This window comes from Euprymna scolopes, chromosome 16 (assembly GCF_053919585.1).
Source record: "Euprymna scolopes isolate OS-2025 chromosome 16, ASM5391958v1, whole genome shotgun sequence".
NCBI classification, from domain to species: domain Eukaryota; kingdom Metazoa; phylum Mollusca; class Cephalopoda; order Sepiida; family Sepiolidae; genus Euprymna; species Euprymna scolopes.
The window spans coordinates 95,399,183-95,412,708 of NC_136497.1; the positions used below are offsets into that span (position 1 = coordinate 95,399,183).

Sequence of the window (13,526 nt, forward strand, 5' to 3'; positions counted from 1 at the left end):
TGAAAAAAGTATCCTTTTTTTTTTCGTATGTGTGTGTGTTTTTGTTTTTTTTAATAACAGTTTACTTGCGGCAGAAAAATTAAATTATTTACAGACGATATTGAATGTCTGGTGATGTCGCCATTTTGCTGGAGTCTCCTTTCTAGAAATCTGTAGTTTTTTAGGACCGATAAAGGGTGATAACTGTCTTTATTTAGAGTTATTCCTCTTTTTATCGAGATACAGTTCAACAACGCGGGCATATAACAATTTACACACTCTTGACAACAAGGAGTTTTACATTTGACTAACAGAAAACACATACCTTGTTCACCTTTGGGTCTTGTTTGATAGATCTACAAAAACGGCAATGAAGATTCATCCCAAGGAAATGACCAGAAGTGTTGGGTTGTATTTTCAGTAACTTATTTCCAGAATGTTTCCCCATTTGGAAGTTACATGCTTGTCTACATTCTGACAGCTTTCCGGTGTACAGAGGCTATAGCTTGAGATTTTTAATACCCGATTCGAGTAGTGTGCATGTGTGAATTAGTAGTAAAAGCATTTCCACTGAAATTTGAATGCACTGAATTTAAAAATTATAACGGTTCAGAGCACAAAACTACTGGAATTGGACACCTACATTTTGACTGTTCTCTGAGCCGTTATAATTTTATCCCCCGCCTCCCACAAAAGGAATATTGTCACTGAAGCATAGTGAACTTTTATAATAGAAGTCAGATTTAAATGACGTAACTTGGGTGGAGAACTGTACAGCAAAATGTTTGTTCACATTACATTTAAATTTCTACTTGTTAGTGACAGTCAGGGAGCAAGACGCAGATCAAGGAAGTTACCAATCATGACTAAAGGCACCTGAAGAATATCAGACGTTAATAGTATAAGAACCACTATAAGAAAAACATGTAAATAAAGTTTTTCATAGAATTTTTAGTTCTAGTTACGTTTTGCTGGCATTAATACAATTTATAAAACAGTTTTAGTTTATTCGAATTTATTTGGATTCTTCAGGCTACAGTACCCATCTTAGGTGTTATTTTCACTATGTTTCGGTCAATGTAACATCTGACCTTCTTCAGGTGTATCTTGTCGAACTCAAGAGTTTGTTGTTAATTCGAAAATTTGCACAGAATTTCGAACAGAACCTTTATTTAATCCATGGAAGTAGCATGCTCTCGTCTTGTCAGCCATGACTGGGTAGAAATCCTAAATAATTTGCAATTAGATTTTAAGTGTCGCCTGCACTGAGGATTAAATTTTCAATCTCCAGAGTGTAACTTACAACTGAATTTTACCAAGAATTTTATCCACTACAGTATGGGTTCTTGCATTGTGAAAATAACACCCAAGATGAGAACAGTAACCCGAAAAATCTGAATAATAGGTATAATCAATCCTCATCTCAAAAATTCAAAGGCTGTCTTAGTGTTTTCATTCCTTAAAATGCGCATAATTGAAAATGTTATATATATTTTTATTGAAACTGCCACAAATTTATTCCTTGGTATTTTTTATGTTTGTTTCTTTGTCTTTTTTCTCAAATTATAATCCTGAATGATAGACAAATCTCTTAAAAATATACAAACTAATCTTAAAAAAATATATACTTAAATAAATCTATTATATTGTCAAATATTTCTTTTGTTTCCAAATGCAATTTTTTGTAGATAATGGTTACTATGCATTGGCCAATTATTCATAAATTTAAAATGAAATGAAATTTTCTCAAGCAATAAAAAAAAAAATGAATCGTTAAAATTTTTTTTCTTTTAAGAACTTATTAGATATTTTCTATGGAATTTTTGTGTCATCAAAATAAGAATTGCTTTTAACCTTGAAAGAGGTCATAATAAACCTATTGCAAAATAATGCACGAAACTAAACAAAAACAAAAAAAAGATCTATACTATATTTCTCTTAGTCTGTCTGTTTGTCTGTCTGTCTGTTCCACTTTTTCTCGGAAACTACTGGTCCGATCTAGCTGAAATCTTTTATGGACCTTTGTTAGGATAAGGTGCAGCGAGGTATGATGGTATTCAATGTATAGTTAAGTATTAATAGGGATTAGTATTTAATGCAAAAATGAGCACAATATCAACCATATTCAGTCATCAATTTGGCATAAAGTACCCATTGTAAATAAACATGCTATAACTTTTGCCCATTTTTAAGGAGCTAAAAACTCTGCTTCTTTTCTTAGTTTGCTTAAAATTCTCAGATTGTATTCCTTTATCATGTACTTTTTTATTTCTTTTCCCTTATCTCATATTTATACTTTTTTCTGGCTTTTATCTTATTATTTCTTCCATTTATAATTCTTTTTTTAATTTTTACTTATCTTCGTTTATTTTTCTTTCAATCTTTCCCTAAATCGTTCGATTTTATTTTTTTTTTTTCATTTAATTGTCTTTTTTTCTCACCTTTACTCTTTCCTGTTTTCGTTTTATTGCCCCTCCTCCTTATTTTTCTACTTCTTTTTCCTTTATTTTTCTTTCTTCTTTTTCTTCAATCGCTCTATCTCAATTTTTGGTTATCTTCCCATCAATTGTTATTTTTTCTTTAATATATCTTTATATCTAGCTACATGTTCCTCTCTTATTTTTCCTTTCCATCTCTTTTTCTTTTTTACCTAATCTACTTTCTTTTTTTTTCTGATTTTCTCTATGTTCAACTCTCTTCAATTTATCCAATATTAAAAGTAAGAAAGTCTAATTCAAACTGTCTTCTCAATCAAATTTATTTCACATTAATGTGGCATTGTTTTTCTAAACAAATACAACGCAACACAGATTGAATACATAAGGTAGTCTCTCTTCTTAAATAAGTAAGGTAGTCCCTCCTTCTTAATATTAATACAGTTTTATTAAAGATACACATCTATTTCCATATTATTATGTCCACTACTCCTCCACCCCCTTCATCAATCATGTAGTATAATCTCGAAGGTAAGTGGATGGATTTTTTATCCTCAAGCTATATTCCTCTAAGATTATTTACTTGTCTCAATGGAATATTGAACCTATTTTCGACAAGAGGTTTCAGGATTTTAGGCATTCTTAAAATTATCTCTTCCATTTGATTCTCAGCCAAATATCTCTGAGGTATGGATTATTGGTATTTCACAAAGTTTTCTGTCATTTCTATTTAGGGCAATATATAAAAATATCATAACCTAAATACTTCATACTTTATAAATATACATATATATAGCCATAATATTTTAAATAGATGTTAGCAATTATTTTTTATACCTAAAGAAACTATAATCATAATGTTTACGTAATCAGCAGTGTAAGAAGTAATAATTACTACTAGTTGGGAGATTTGAACCCAGTCATAAAGTCACCCTTGATTTTATATAGGCTAGTATTTTTCCTCCATGTCACCGGCAATAAAAACATAAATGGAAGGAAATTAAACATCTATAAATGTCATGTTGGAGGATGTTCATGCTAAAAATATCAATGTCTAACAGTCTAAAAAAGTTATCTGCTCTTGTTCTAAGAAAATTATGTAGGGATTATCTACCTTTGTACTGTTTTTGTTTTATTCCAATGTAAATAAAAGAGAACGTCTCGTGCGTTTTTTTACTCTACGCTAACAATCCATGTTTCTGGTTATTTTTTACTATGAAGTATAAAGATTGAAGCAAGCGAGGTATGTACACTTGTCTAACCGTTTGATTCTTCCTCTTCAGTTCACAGTAAACAGTCAAAGAGTATTTAACGACTGTAAAATCGAAATATTTATTTCACCACACCAAAAATAGATATGGAAAGAGTTAACTTTGAAACATCGCTTAAAACATCCCAACATTTAACAAGCATAGCTATATTATTAAATTAATAATAAAAAAAAAAACATATGAACTAATACACCGAATGCAATGGCGAGCAAATTTCTTTCTTAACAAAAATGAACATATAAACAAAAAAAGAATCCTACAGTTTTAAAACCCTAAAAAATACAAAAGCAGTAGACTTTATGATAAACTTTGAAAATTACCTTTTAAACGTAATTAAAAATTTAGAATTCCACAATCAACAAAATAGTTTTTTTAAAAAAACTACATAAAATTGTTAGAAGCATAAACAACTCTAATAAAATCTTCGTAAAAGTGGATAAAACCAGAAATTTTAATAAAATGGATATAACAAACTGATCAGAGAAAACATAACAAAAAATACAAAAAAAAAACCTGGATACAAACGAATACATCGATATAATAAATACTGAAAGTAAACAAATCACCGATAAACATGAAATAAAGTTGGTAAATTACATCTTAGAGAAGCATACATTTTTCTCAAAGACCACAAATATGACTTTAATAATAACCCTAGCACTCGCTTGATAACCCCAACGAAACCAGAAATAGGTAGAATTAGTGAAACAATACTTTTTAAAGTAAACAAACAAATTAAACACGACCTAGAATTAAACCAGTGGGCAAATACTGCCGAGACAATCACTTGGTTTTAAAATATAAAAAACAAAAAAAAATGTACGTTTCTACAGTTTTCCATCGTAGATTTCTATCCCTCGATATTCGAAGAACTTTTCAACATTGCCCTGGAGTTTTCCGAGGTATATACCGATATAACCTCGGAAGAAATCCGCATTATTAAAAAATGTAGAAAATCAGTTCTAGTAAATAACAATAACCAATGGATAAAAATAAAAATGACAAACTCTTTTGACTTGGCCATAGGTTTGCTAAACTCTGCAAAGGCCTCTAATCTTGTGGGATTGTTCATTTTATATACCCTCACAAGCATATTTGATACTACAGATATCGGCCTATATAGAGATGACGAATTAGCTATAATAAAAGATTCTAACAAAGTCAAGGAGAAAAACTTTAAGAAAATCATACACAAGGAAATGGAAAAATTAGGCCTAAAAGTAGTCGTACTAGCTAACATAAAAATAACAAATTTCCTGGACGTCACATTAAATTTAGATAAAAATGTATATGAACCCTACTTAAAAGATAACGCTAATCCAATATATGTAAACCCTAAGTCCAATCACCCCCATCAATTATAAAACAGATTCCTAACTCGATCGTAAGTAGACTCAGCAATAACCCAAGTGATGCAAATGTATTTAACAAGTTCAATCAACATCTTTAAAAAAAAACACAGCCCTAAAAAATAGTGGATACTAAATATAAGCAACAAAACACCGATAACTATAATAAAAATAAAAATAGAAGAAAGAGAAATATAATCTGATATAATAATCCGACATACAATCAAATGTTAAAAACAAAACTTGCTAAGAAATTTCTAGACCTCATCGAAAAGCACTTCCCCATAACCCATTCCTCACACAAAATCTTCAATAAAATAACCTAAAGTTATCATACAGCTACTGCGAAAATTTAGAAATGATAATTAAAGCACATGATAACAAAATACTAAATAAGAGCAATAAAAACTATAATAACAAAAAAAATATGATAAAAAAGTGAACAACATAACAAAAATAAAACTAACACAAAGGACAAAAACGTAACTAGTAATAATAATAATAATAATAATAATAATAATAATGATAATAATAATAATAATACACCAAATCTAAACAACAACAATCCCAACAGAAATTAAAATAAGAATACAAATAAAGAACAAGACAAATGCAACTGTAGATCCTGCATACTCTGGCCACGTCAAAATAAATGTCTAACAAAAGCATATTTTACCAGGCTACAATATTTGCCAACGAAAACCTGAATAATAAAAAATATTATGTAAGTATGACTTCTTTAGATTTCGATATTATGACCAAAAGAGTACGTTCAAAAACAAAAACAAAAAAACACCGAATGAAAACAGCAGTAGCAAACCAATACTTGAAAGTGGACGTTCGCCGATAGTCGAATGGAAAATAACAAGACAAGCAAGTACATGTGGAGACCTAGACGATCCATGGAGAGTATACTTGAATGAAAAATGTGCTATCCTATTCATTAAAGAACTCCAACATTTATTAATCTGTAGGAGAGAAATAGCGAACAACTGTGTGCACAGGTTAAACTTTACTCTAGGATAGCAATACAAAATAATCTTAAAATTGATAATAACAATAGAAAATAAATGAATAAATAAAAATAAATAAATGAATAAATAAAATAAAATAAATAAAACAATAAAATAAAATAAACATACATATGCATAAATAAGTTTATATATATACATAAACTAGCATAATATCCGAAATATAGACTAAAACATAAAATAACATATCTATCTACACTTAGGTTGAATGTAGGTCAGATTACTACAACAAAGGATATCCGCCCTTCCCATAAAAGAAAACCCATGAAGGAGATGGGTGAACCTGAGGACAACTGTTCCTTTGTACTGTAAGTGCCTTTCCATTGGCTGATTAGGATGGGTGCGGTGGCAACTAGAAAGCTGATTGGCTAACTAGAAAATTCAATAGCATATGCATATAAAAAGGGGCGCTAACCACAACTTTTCACATAAGACTGAGGAATCCTTACGAAGAATGAAATGCGGAATATTCTGTGTAGCTTAATTGCCATATATATTTTCATAACTTTCTCTCCCTCTCTCTCTCTCTCTCTCTCTCCCTCTCTCTCTCTCTCTCTCTCTCTATCTCTATCTCTCTGTATATATATATATATATAGCCAGTAGAGTTTAGTTTCCTAGAAGTACATCCAATGAAACAACATGTGTCTACCAAAATAGTGCTCAATGAGTGAACAGAGCAGGTATATTAATTTTATTTATACAAACATTAATGGCTACATATGTGCATACATGTTTCTGTAATCACCCTCGTTGGGGGATTACGTCTTCAGGCCAAGAATTACCGTCAAAAGTGACATTTCCACCAAATACATTTTTCTATTTCGCTTATCAAGTTAAAATACAACCTGGGTGGGAGTCAAAAAAAAAAAAAAACGGTAAAAGGATGAGTGAGGTCTTTGAAGATAATAAACATCTTTTTCTTTTCCCCTTCCCCCATCCAACCTAACTTTTGGTTTTTTATGGCATAGGATTATAAAAAAGCATAATGGAAGAATTTTAAAGACGACTAATAGAGAAGGTGAGAATACTAGTGCAAACACTGCGGTGAATAAATGTAACTGTAAAAAGCCTGAGGAATGCCCAATAAAAAATGAATGTCTGACCTCATCGGTGGTATACCAAGCAAGGATATTCCCGGTGGAGAACCCAAGGGACGAAAATTCTACATAGGGAGTACCCAAATGACTTTCAAAAATAGATTCTATGGACATACACGCTCGATGAATAATCAAACATATGAAAAGGACACTTCCTTATCGTTATATTACTGGAAATTAGTTAGAGAAAATAAAACACCTAGTATAGAATGGAAGATTATTAGGAGGGCCAATACTTGCCACTCATTGAACTCACCATGTCTATTATGCTTATCAGAAAAACTTGAGATAACTAGGTTTAAAGACAGAGAAAAATTATTGAATATTAAACAAGAAACTGCTATATCCTGCAAACATTTCAGAATACACGCACTTAAGGAACTCTAAATTAGGAGACTGGAACTGCTATAAGTACAACTAACCCCCATCAAATAACCCCCCCCCACAAAGAGGATAAGTGAGGTCGCAACTATAATCATACCCGTATGGGTTACGTAAGTCACTTAATATTCTACTTCATCGAGCAGTTATGGTATTACTAGCCGAAATAATTACCTGTATGAAGGTATATTTGAACCAAATGAGTAATAGATCGTTTTGAGTGAAGCTCGTAATAATGTATGCATATGGATATTTTTGGGTGTGTGCATGTATGGATATATGATCTTTATATACCCGGGTAGGAAAAATAATTTATTAATATATATAAAAAAAAAAAAAAAATGAAGAAATAAATAGATGAAAGAAAGTAAGGAATGAAGGGTGAATGGAAGAAAAGGGAATAAGGGTATTAGAGTGAATAAACAAAGATGAAGGTAAGTACTACAATATATAAGCTTATATACTCGGTTTGTATAACCTAAATACTCTGATTTCTGTCATGTGTTATTATATATTATTATTGTATCGTGATACATCTTATGTATATCTGCCTTACCATCGAAAGAATGTTTGTTAAATATGAGGATAACCCTATGAACTTCATGCTGAATTCAATATAAATTTTTACGTAGTGTCAATTTTTACGGAAAAAAACCTACAACTTAGGAAAGTGTAACAAGCGGATGGGGCCATGAAACATAACTAGACGTGTGGAATTTGATAGAAAAAGTGAATTTATATAGTAAATGTATTCATGTCTGTTTCTACTTTAGATGTATCATTTGGTGGCACGGTACATGTATACATGTATATATGTATATGTCTATATTTGTGTGAGTTTGTATGTATAAGTGTATTTTATGTATGCATGTATGTTTGTATGTTTATATATATATCTCTGTATCTATATATCTGTGTGTATGTTTGTATGTGGATGTATCTCTGTGTCTATTTGTATGTAGATGTATGTATATACATGTATATTTCTGAACTATAGAATTGTTGTAAAAATGTATGGATGTCCGAATGTTGTTTATATATATGTTATATATGTATGTATATATATGTATGTATGTGTGTATGTCTGTTGTGGGTGTGTTTATATATATATATATATATATATATATATATATATATATATATATATATATATATATATATATATATATATATACACCCGTCTGGAGTCGGGTAGCATAATATTGCATATACGAAGAGGTTACCACGCTACATAAGTAAAGAAAAATACTATTATTTGTCTCTGTATGTCTGTAATGTGTGTTTGTATATATGCGCGGGTGTAGATAAGTGTAGACATTTATAAGTGTATTGATACACGCATATAGGTACATGTGGGGTTTAGATAACTTTCGGGTTTTATATTTATTCATATTTTGTTGGTTTATTTGTTTTAATTTTATTTTATTTTTATTCTTATTTATTTTTTATTTTTTTTATTTTTGTTTTGTTTTATTTACCTTAATGTAATTTTTACTTTATTTCTACGTAGTTTCAGAATTATTGTCTAGTTTCAGTAAATAAAACAAAGAGCGTTCAGCATGGATTCGCTTTTGAATATATGTATTAATGTGTGTATGTGTGTGTTGGCGGTGTCTGTGTATGTGTGTGTTATATGTGTTTTGCATGTATGTGTGGGTGGAGGTAGATTAAAAGGCACCGGTCAGTACTTGGTTGACCATAGCTAAGGTTATTAACTTACAGACTCTAAGACAAGAAAACTAAACTCTCAAGTACCCTATGCCATAAAAAAAACAAAAGTTAGGTTGGATGGGGGAAGGGGAAAAGAAAAAGATGTTTATTATCTTCAAAGACCTCACTCATCCTTTTACCGGTTTTTTTTTTTTTTTTTTTTTTTGACTCCCACCCAGGTTGTATTTTAACTTGATAAGCGAAATAGAAAAATGTATTTGGTGGAAATGTCACTTTTGACGGTAATTCTTGGCCTGAAGACGTAATCCCCCAACGAGGGTGATTACAGAAACATGTATGCACATATGTAGCCATTAATGTTTGTATAAATAAAATTAATATATATATATATATATATATATATATATATATATATATATATATATATATATATATATATATATATATATATAATTTAAAGGAGATTAGAATAATAGTCTAAAGAGCTAAGTGTATTTTAATGTAATAGTGAAATTACTAGTTTAATTAAAATACAGGAAATGCTCGTTGTAATTTAGATATATAATAAGCTCGATAGTTAAATGTCCTAGAGCTAATTCAATATTAAGTAATGTGATTTATAATTTAAAAATGTTAAAAAAATTTTTTTAATTTAAAAATCAAAATTTAATTAAATTAAAAATCAGTTTCATAAGAAGGAACAACAACAAAGTCAACAATAAAGTCAATATATATGTCCATTGTTTTGGGGAAAGAATTCCATCAAAATGCTTGATTACAAACAAAAAATTTCAATATAAGATATTTATTTATTTAAAACTGTACAAAAGGTCAGAAAAACATTTGTATCGTCGGTTTCAATCCTAACATAAGGGGGACTAGTTAATGGTAAATAATGTTAGGCTCTTGTCAGCCAAACAGAAAACAATATGGCTGACGAGAGCCTAACATTATTTACCATTAACTGGTCCCCCTTATGTTAAGCTTGAAATAGATGGTATCAATGTTTTTCTGGCCTTTTGTACAGTTTTGAATAAATAAATATTAAGCTCTTTTTTAAATATCCGATTCAGATTCGATTCTCAATTCTGATTCCGATTCTTTTAATACTTATAAATATTTAATTAAAGTTATTTTTTTTTTTTTTTTTTTGTAAATTTTCAAATTATTACATAAACCCCCAGGTAATTTCCGGGTATATTTTTCCTCAAATGTTTTCCTTGTAATATATTGCAAATTGAAAGACAACAAAAAGTTTATTTTAAATTTTAAACAAAACCAAATTGTATCAGTTTGTCGTTAGTGTAAAGTTGCTATTTGAAAGTTTTCATAAACAGTTGAAAATAGTCGACAATTGGTAGGTAAAATGAAAAAACGATGTAAGAACAAAATATTAAAAACGGCTCCCTCGCATCGTTATGAACGAATTTCTAAATAATGATGTTACTATATAGAAAACCATTTTTAATATGCGGAGGGCTTTGGGCTTCGTTAACTATTATGTGCTTTCCTTCTATGAATGTTTCAATTTTATTTTAATTATATAAAATTGATGTGTTATACAATTAAAATAAAATTTAAACATTCATAGAAAGAAGGCACATAATAGATAACGAAGCCCAAGCCCTCCCCATAAAAAAAAAAAAAAAGGATGTGGTGATCAGACAAAACCAGAAAAAAAAAATTCCAAGCATATCTTTGATATCAAAGTGTGAAGTCTCTAATACACACTATATCGTCATTTATCAGATATGTGCGAAAAGATTTTTAAACTATGTGATTATTGAATAGGGAAATGAATATTTCCTTTGCACACAATAAAAACTAATAAAAAACAAATTAAATTAGGTTTGGAGAGTCTACATCCGGGAATAGGTTTTCAAATATGCTTTGAATAACAATTGCCACAGCCGTGAAGTATTTCCTAGTGTCTAAAGAAGTGTCTTAAAACTTTAATTATTTCAGAAGAAGCCTATGACAGACACTCCCATGTACAGCTGGCGCCAATGAAATTTACCCCCCAGCCCAGAGCATTTAAAACTTTTTAATAATCATATGAACTCCCCTGGATGAGGGTACATAGACATTTTAGAGAATAGATGCAAAACGATTAAAAAGTCAAGTTATCTCTTAATAAATGACCAATAAATAAAATATATTAAACTCTTCTAATCAATGTTATATCTGTAAATGAGATTTATAACTCATTCTGGGGGCCCTTCTCAGTCTTATGCTGTAAAGGAACAACTTCTAATAAAAAAAAATCTGTGCTTGTTTGATTTTTTATCTTAAAACCTTAAAGAATTGGTTTGGAATCGGAAATTAGGCTATAATTTTTCTGATTCCGATACCGATTCCGATACCCTAAAAAGTTCCGATTCTTCCAATTACGAATAATCGTCCCAACACTAATATATATATATATATATATATATATATATATATATATATATATATATATATATATATATATATATATGAAACAGTTATGGGACATGTGCAGTGACTACCATACATCAGAACAAAGAGTTGCAGACGAAGCGAAACTTATCTTCAAGAGAGGCTGGCTTTCAAAGCTAGACCTGAACGAAATACAACACGACAAATGATGGGACAAAAAAAGACAAATGAAGAAACGCTCCTCGATGAAGTCCCAAACATAGGAACTACAGAGGCAGAAGAACTGCAAATCTTGGATACAAGAAACATGAAGACTGAGACCAATGAAACAACAGAACTTCACAAAAGTGAATTAACTGAAGTAGAAAACATCAGAAAACTTTTGAATTAGGAAACAACAAAGCTTCCATCCTTAAGAAAGCAGGAATGGAAAAAACTACAACCTGAAACAGAAAAGATGAACAAACTCCTATACATTTCAATAAAGACCATTACAGACCTAAACAATTTAATCTATGCAGGTGCCAAGACAGTAAGTATAAAATTTAAAGAAAAAATAGACTGAGAAAGAAAAGACCAACAAAACTTGGATGGGAACTGAAGCTGGAAACCCATATCAACAAACTGAAGAAAGGAGCCAAAGTGATAAACAAGATGAAAACAACTAGAAGAGGATGGAAAAATAGAAATGCGACCAGCAAGGAAAGGCTCAACAAGAAACAGTTAGAAGTGAAGAAAAAATAGCAGTAAAAGAAGCGAGATTAAGATGATACTGATACAAATCAGAACAGTGCAAACAAAACAAGACTTTTGAAAATAACGAAATCCAATTCTATTGAATATTCAATAAGATAAAAAGCTATAGCAAACATCTAAATGAGTATTTTAACCATAGTTCCTGATTTCAAAAAGCGAAAAATTAAAAGATTCATCTGCCTTACTTTTAATGCTAGGTTTATTTATGGTGTCTTTTAAATTCAATAAAAACCCTTCAAAATTTGCTGACGAGGAGACCTCGCTTATTAAAAAACTATATGTAATTATTGTACGTAACTTGATGTATACCACAATAAAAAGCATTGTTTTCCGAAACGATCGTACAGATAATTGATTTTGTTGTTGTTCCTTCTTATGAAACGGATTTTTAATTTAATTATAATTTGATTTTTAAATTTTAAATTATCAATCACATTACTTAATATTGAATTAGCTCTAGGACATTTAACTATCGAGCTTATTATATATCTAAATTACAACGAGCACTTTCTCTTTCCTGTATTTTAATTAAACTAGTAATTTCACTGTTACATTGAAATACACTCAGCTCTTTAGACTATTGTTCTAATCTCCTTTAAATCATATATATATATATATATATATATATATATATATATATATATATATATATATATATATATATTGAGTAAAATGATTGATAATTTATAATTAAAATTAAAAATCGGTTTCAAAAGGAAGAACAAACAAAATCAATAAATTGTACGATCGTTTCGGAAACGATGTTTTTATTGAGACAGACAGTATTGGGCAATAATTTTATCATTTGATTTTATGAAACAACGTCTCCTCATCAGCAAAAAGAGTGGGCGGGGTTTAAAGACACCAAAAATACAACTAGCATTTTTTTTTTTTTTTTTTTTACATGGAGTTCACCACTCATCAAGGCCCAATGGCCACTCAGGTATAAGGGTTATTGTGTGTACAGTAATCAAAGGGATAGTGTAGCAATAGTATTGGAGAATTGGTAAGGTGTCATTACTTAGGGGGGGGCGGTTCATCAGGAATTTGTTTGTGTTGGACTTGAAGACATCCAGGTTGAAGTCGGGAGGGAAACGGGCAAGCGGAACAGAGTTCCACAGGCGTTCAGTTCTAAGAAAGAGGCTTTGTTCATGG

The 13,526-nt window shown here is 30.1% G+C and overlaps 1 protein-coding gene across 1 annotated transcript in view; it reads left to right on the forward strand.

Annotated features, from left to right (window-relative positions):
* The first annotated feature begins 3,567 nt into the window (after window positions 1-3,567).
* Window positions 3,568-13,526, forward strand: part of LOC145296271 (uncharacterized) — a 146,322-nt gene continuing 136,363 nt past the window's right edge. The window contains exon 1 of the mRNA XM_080142474.1: window positions 3,568-3,657. The gene's annotated coding sequence lies outside the window, so the exon portion shown is untranslated. The remainder of the gene's footprint in view (window positions 3,658-13,526) is intronic.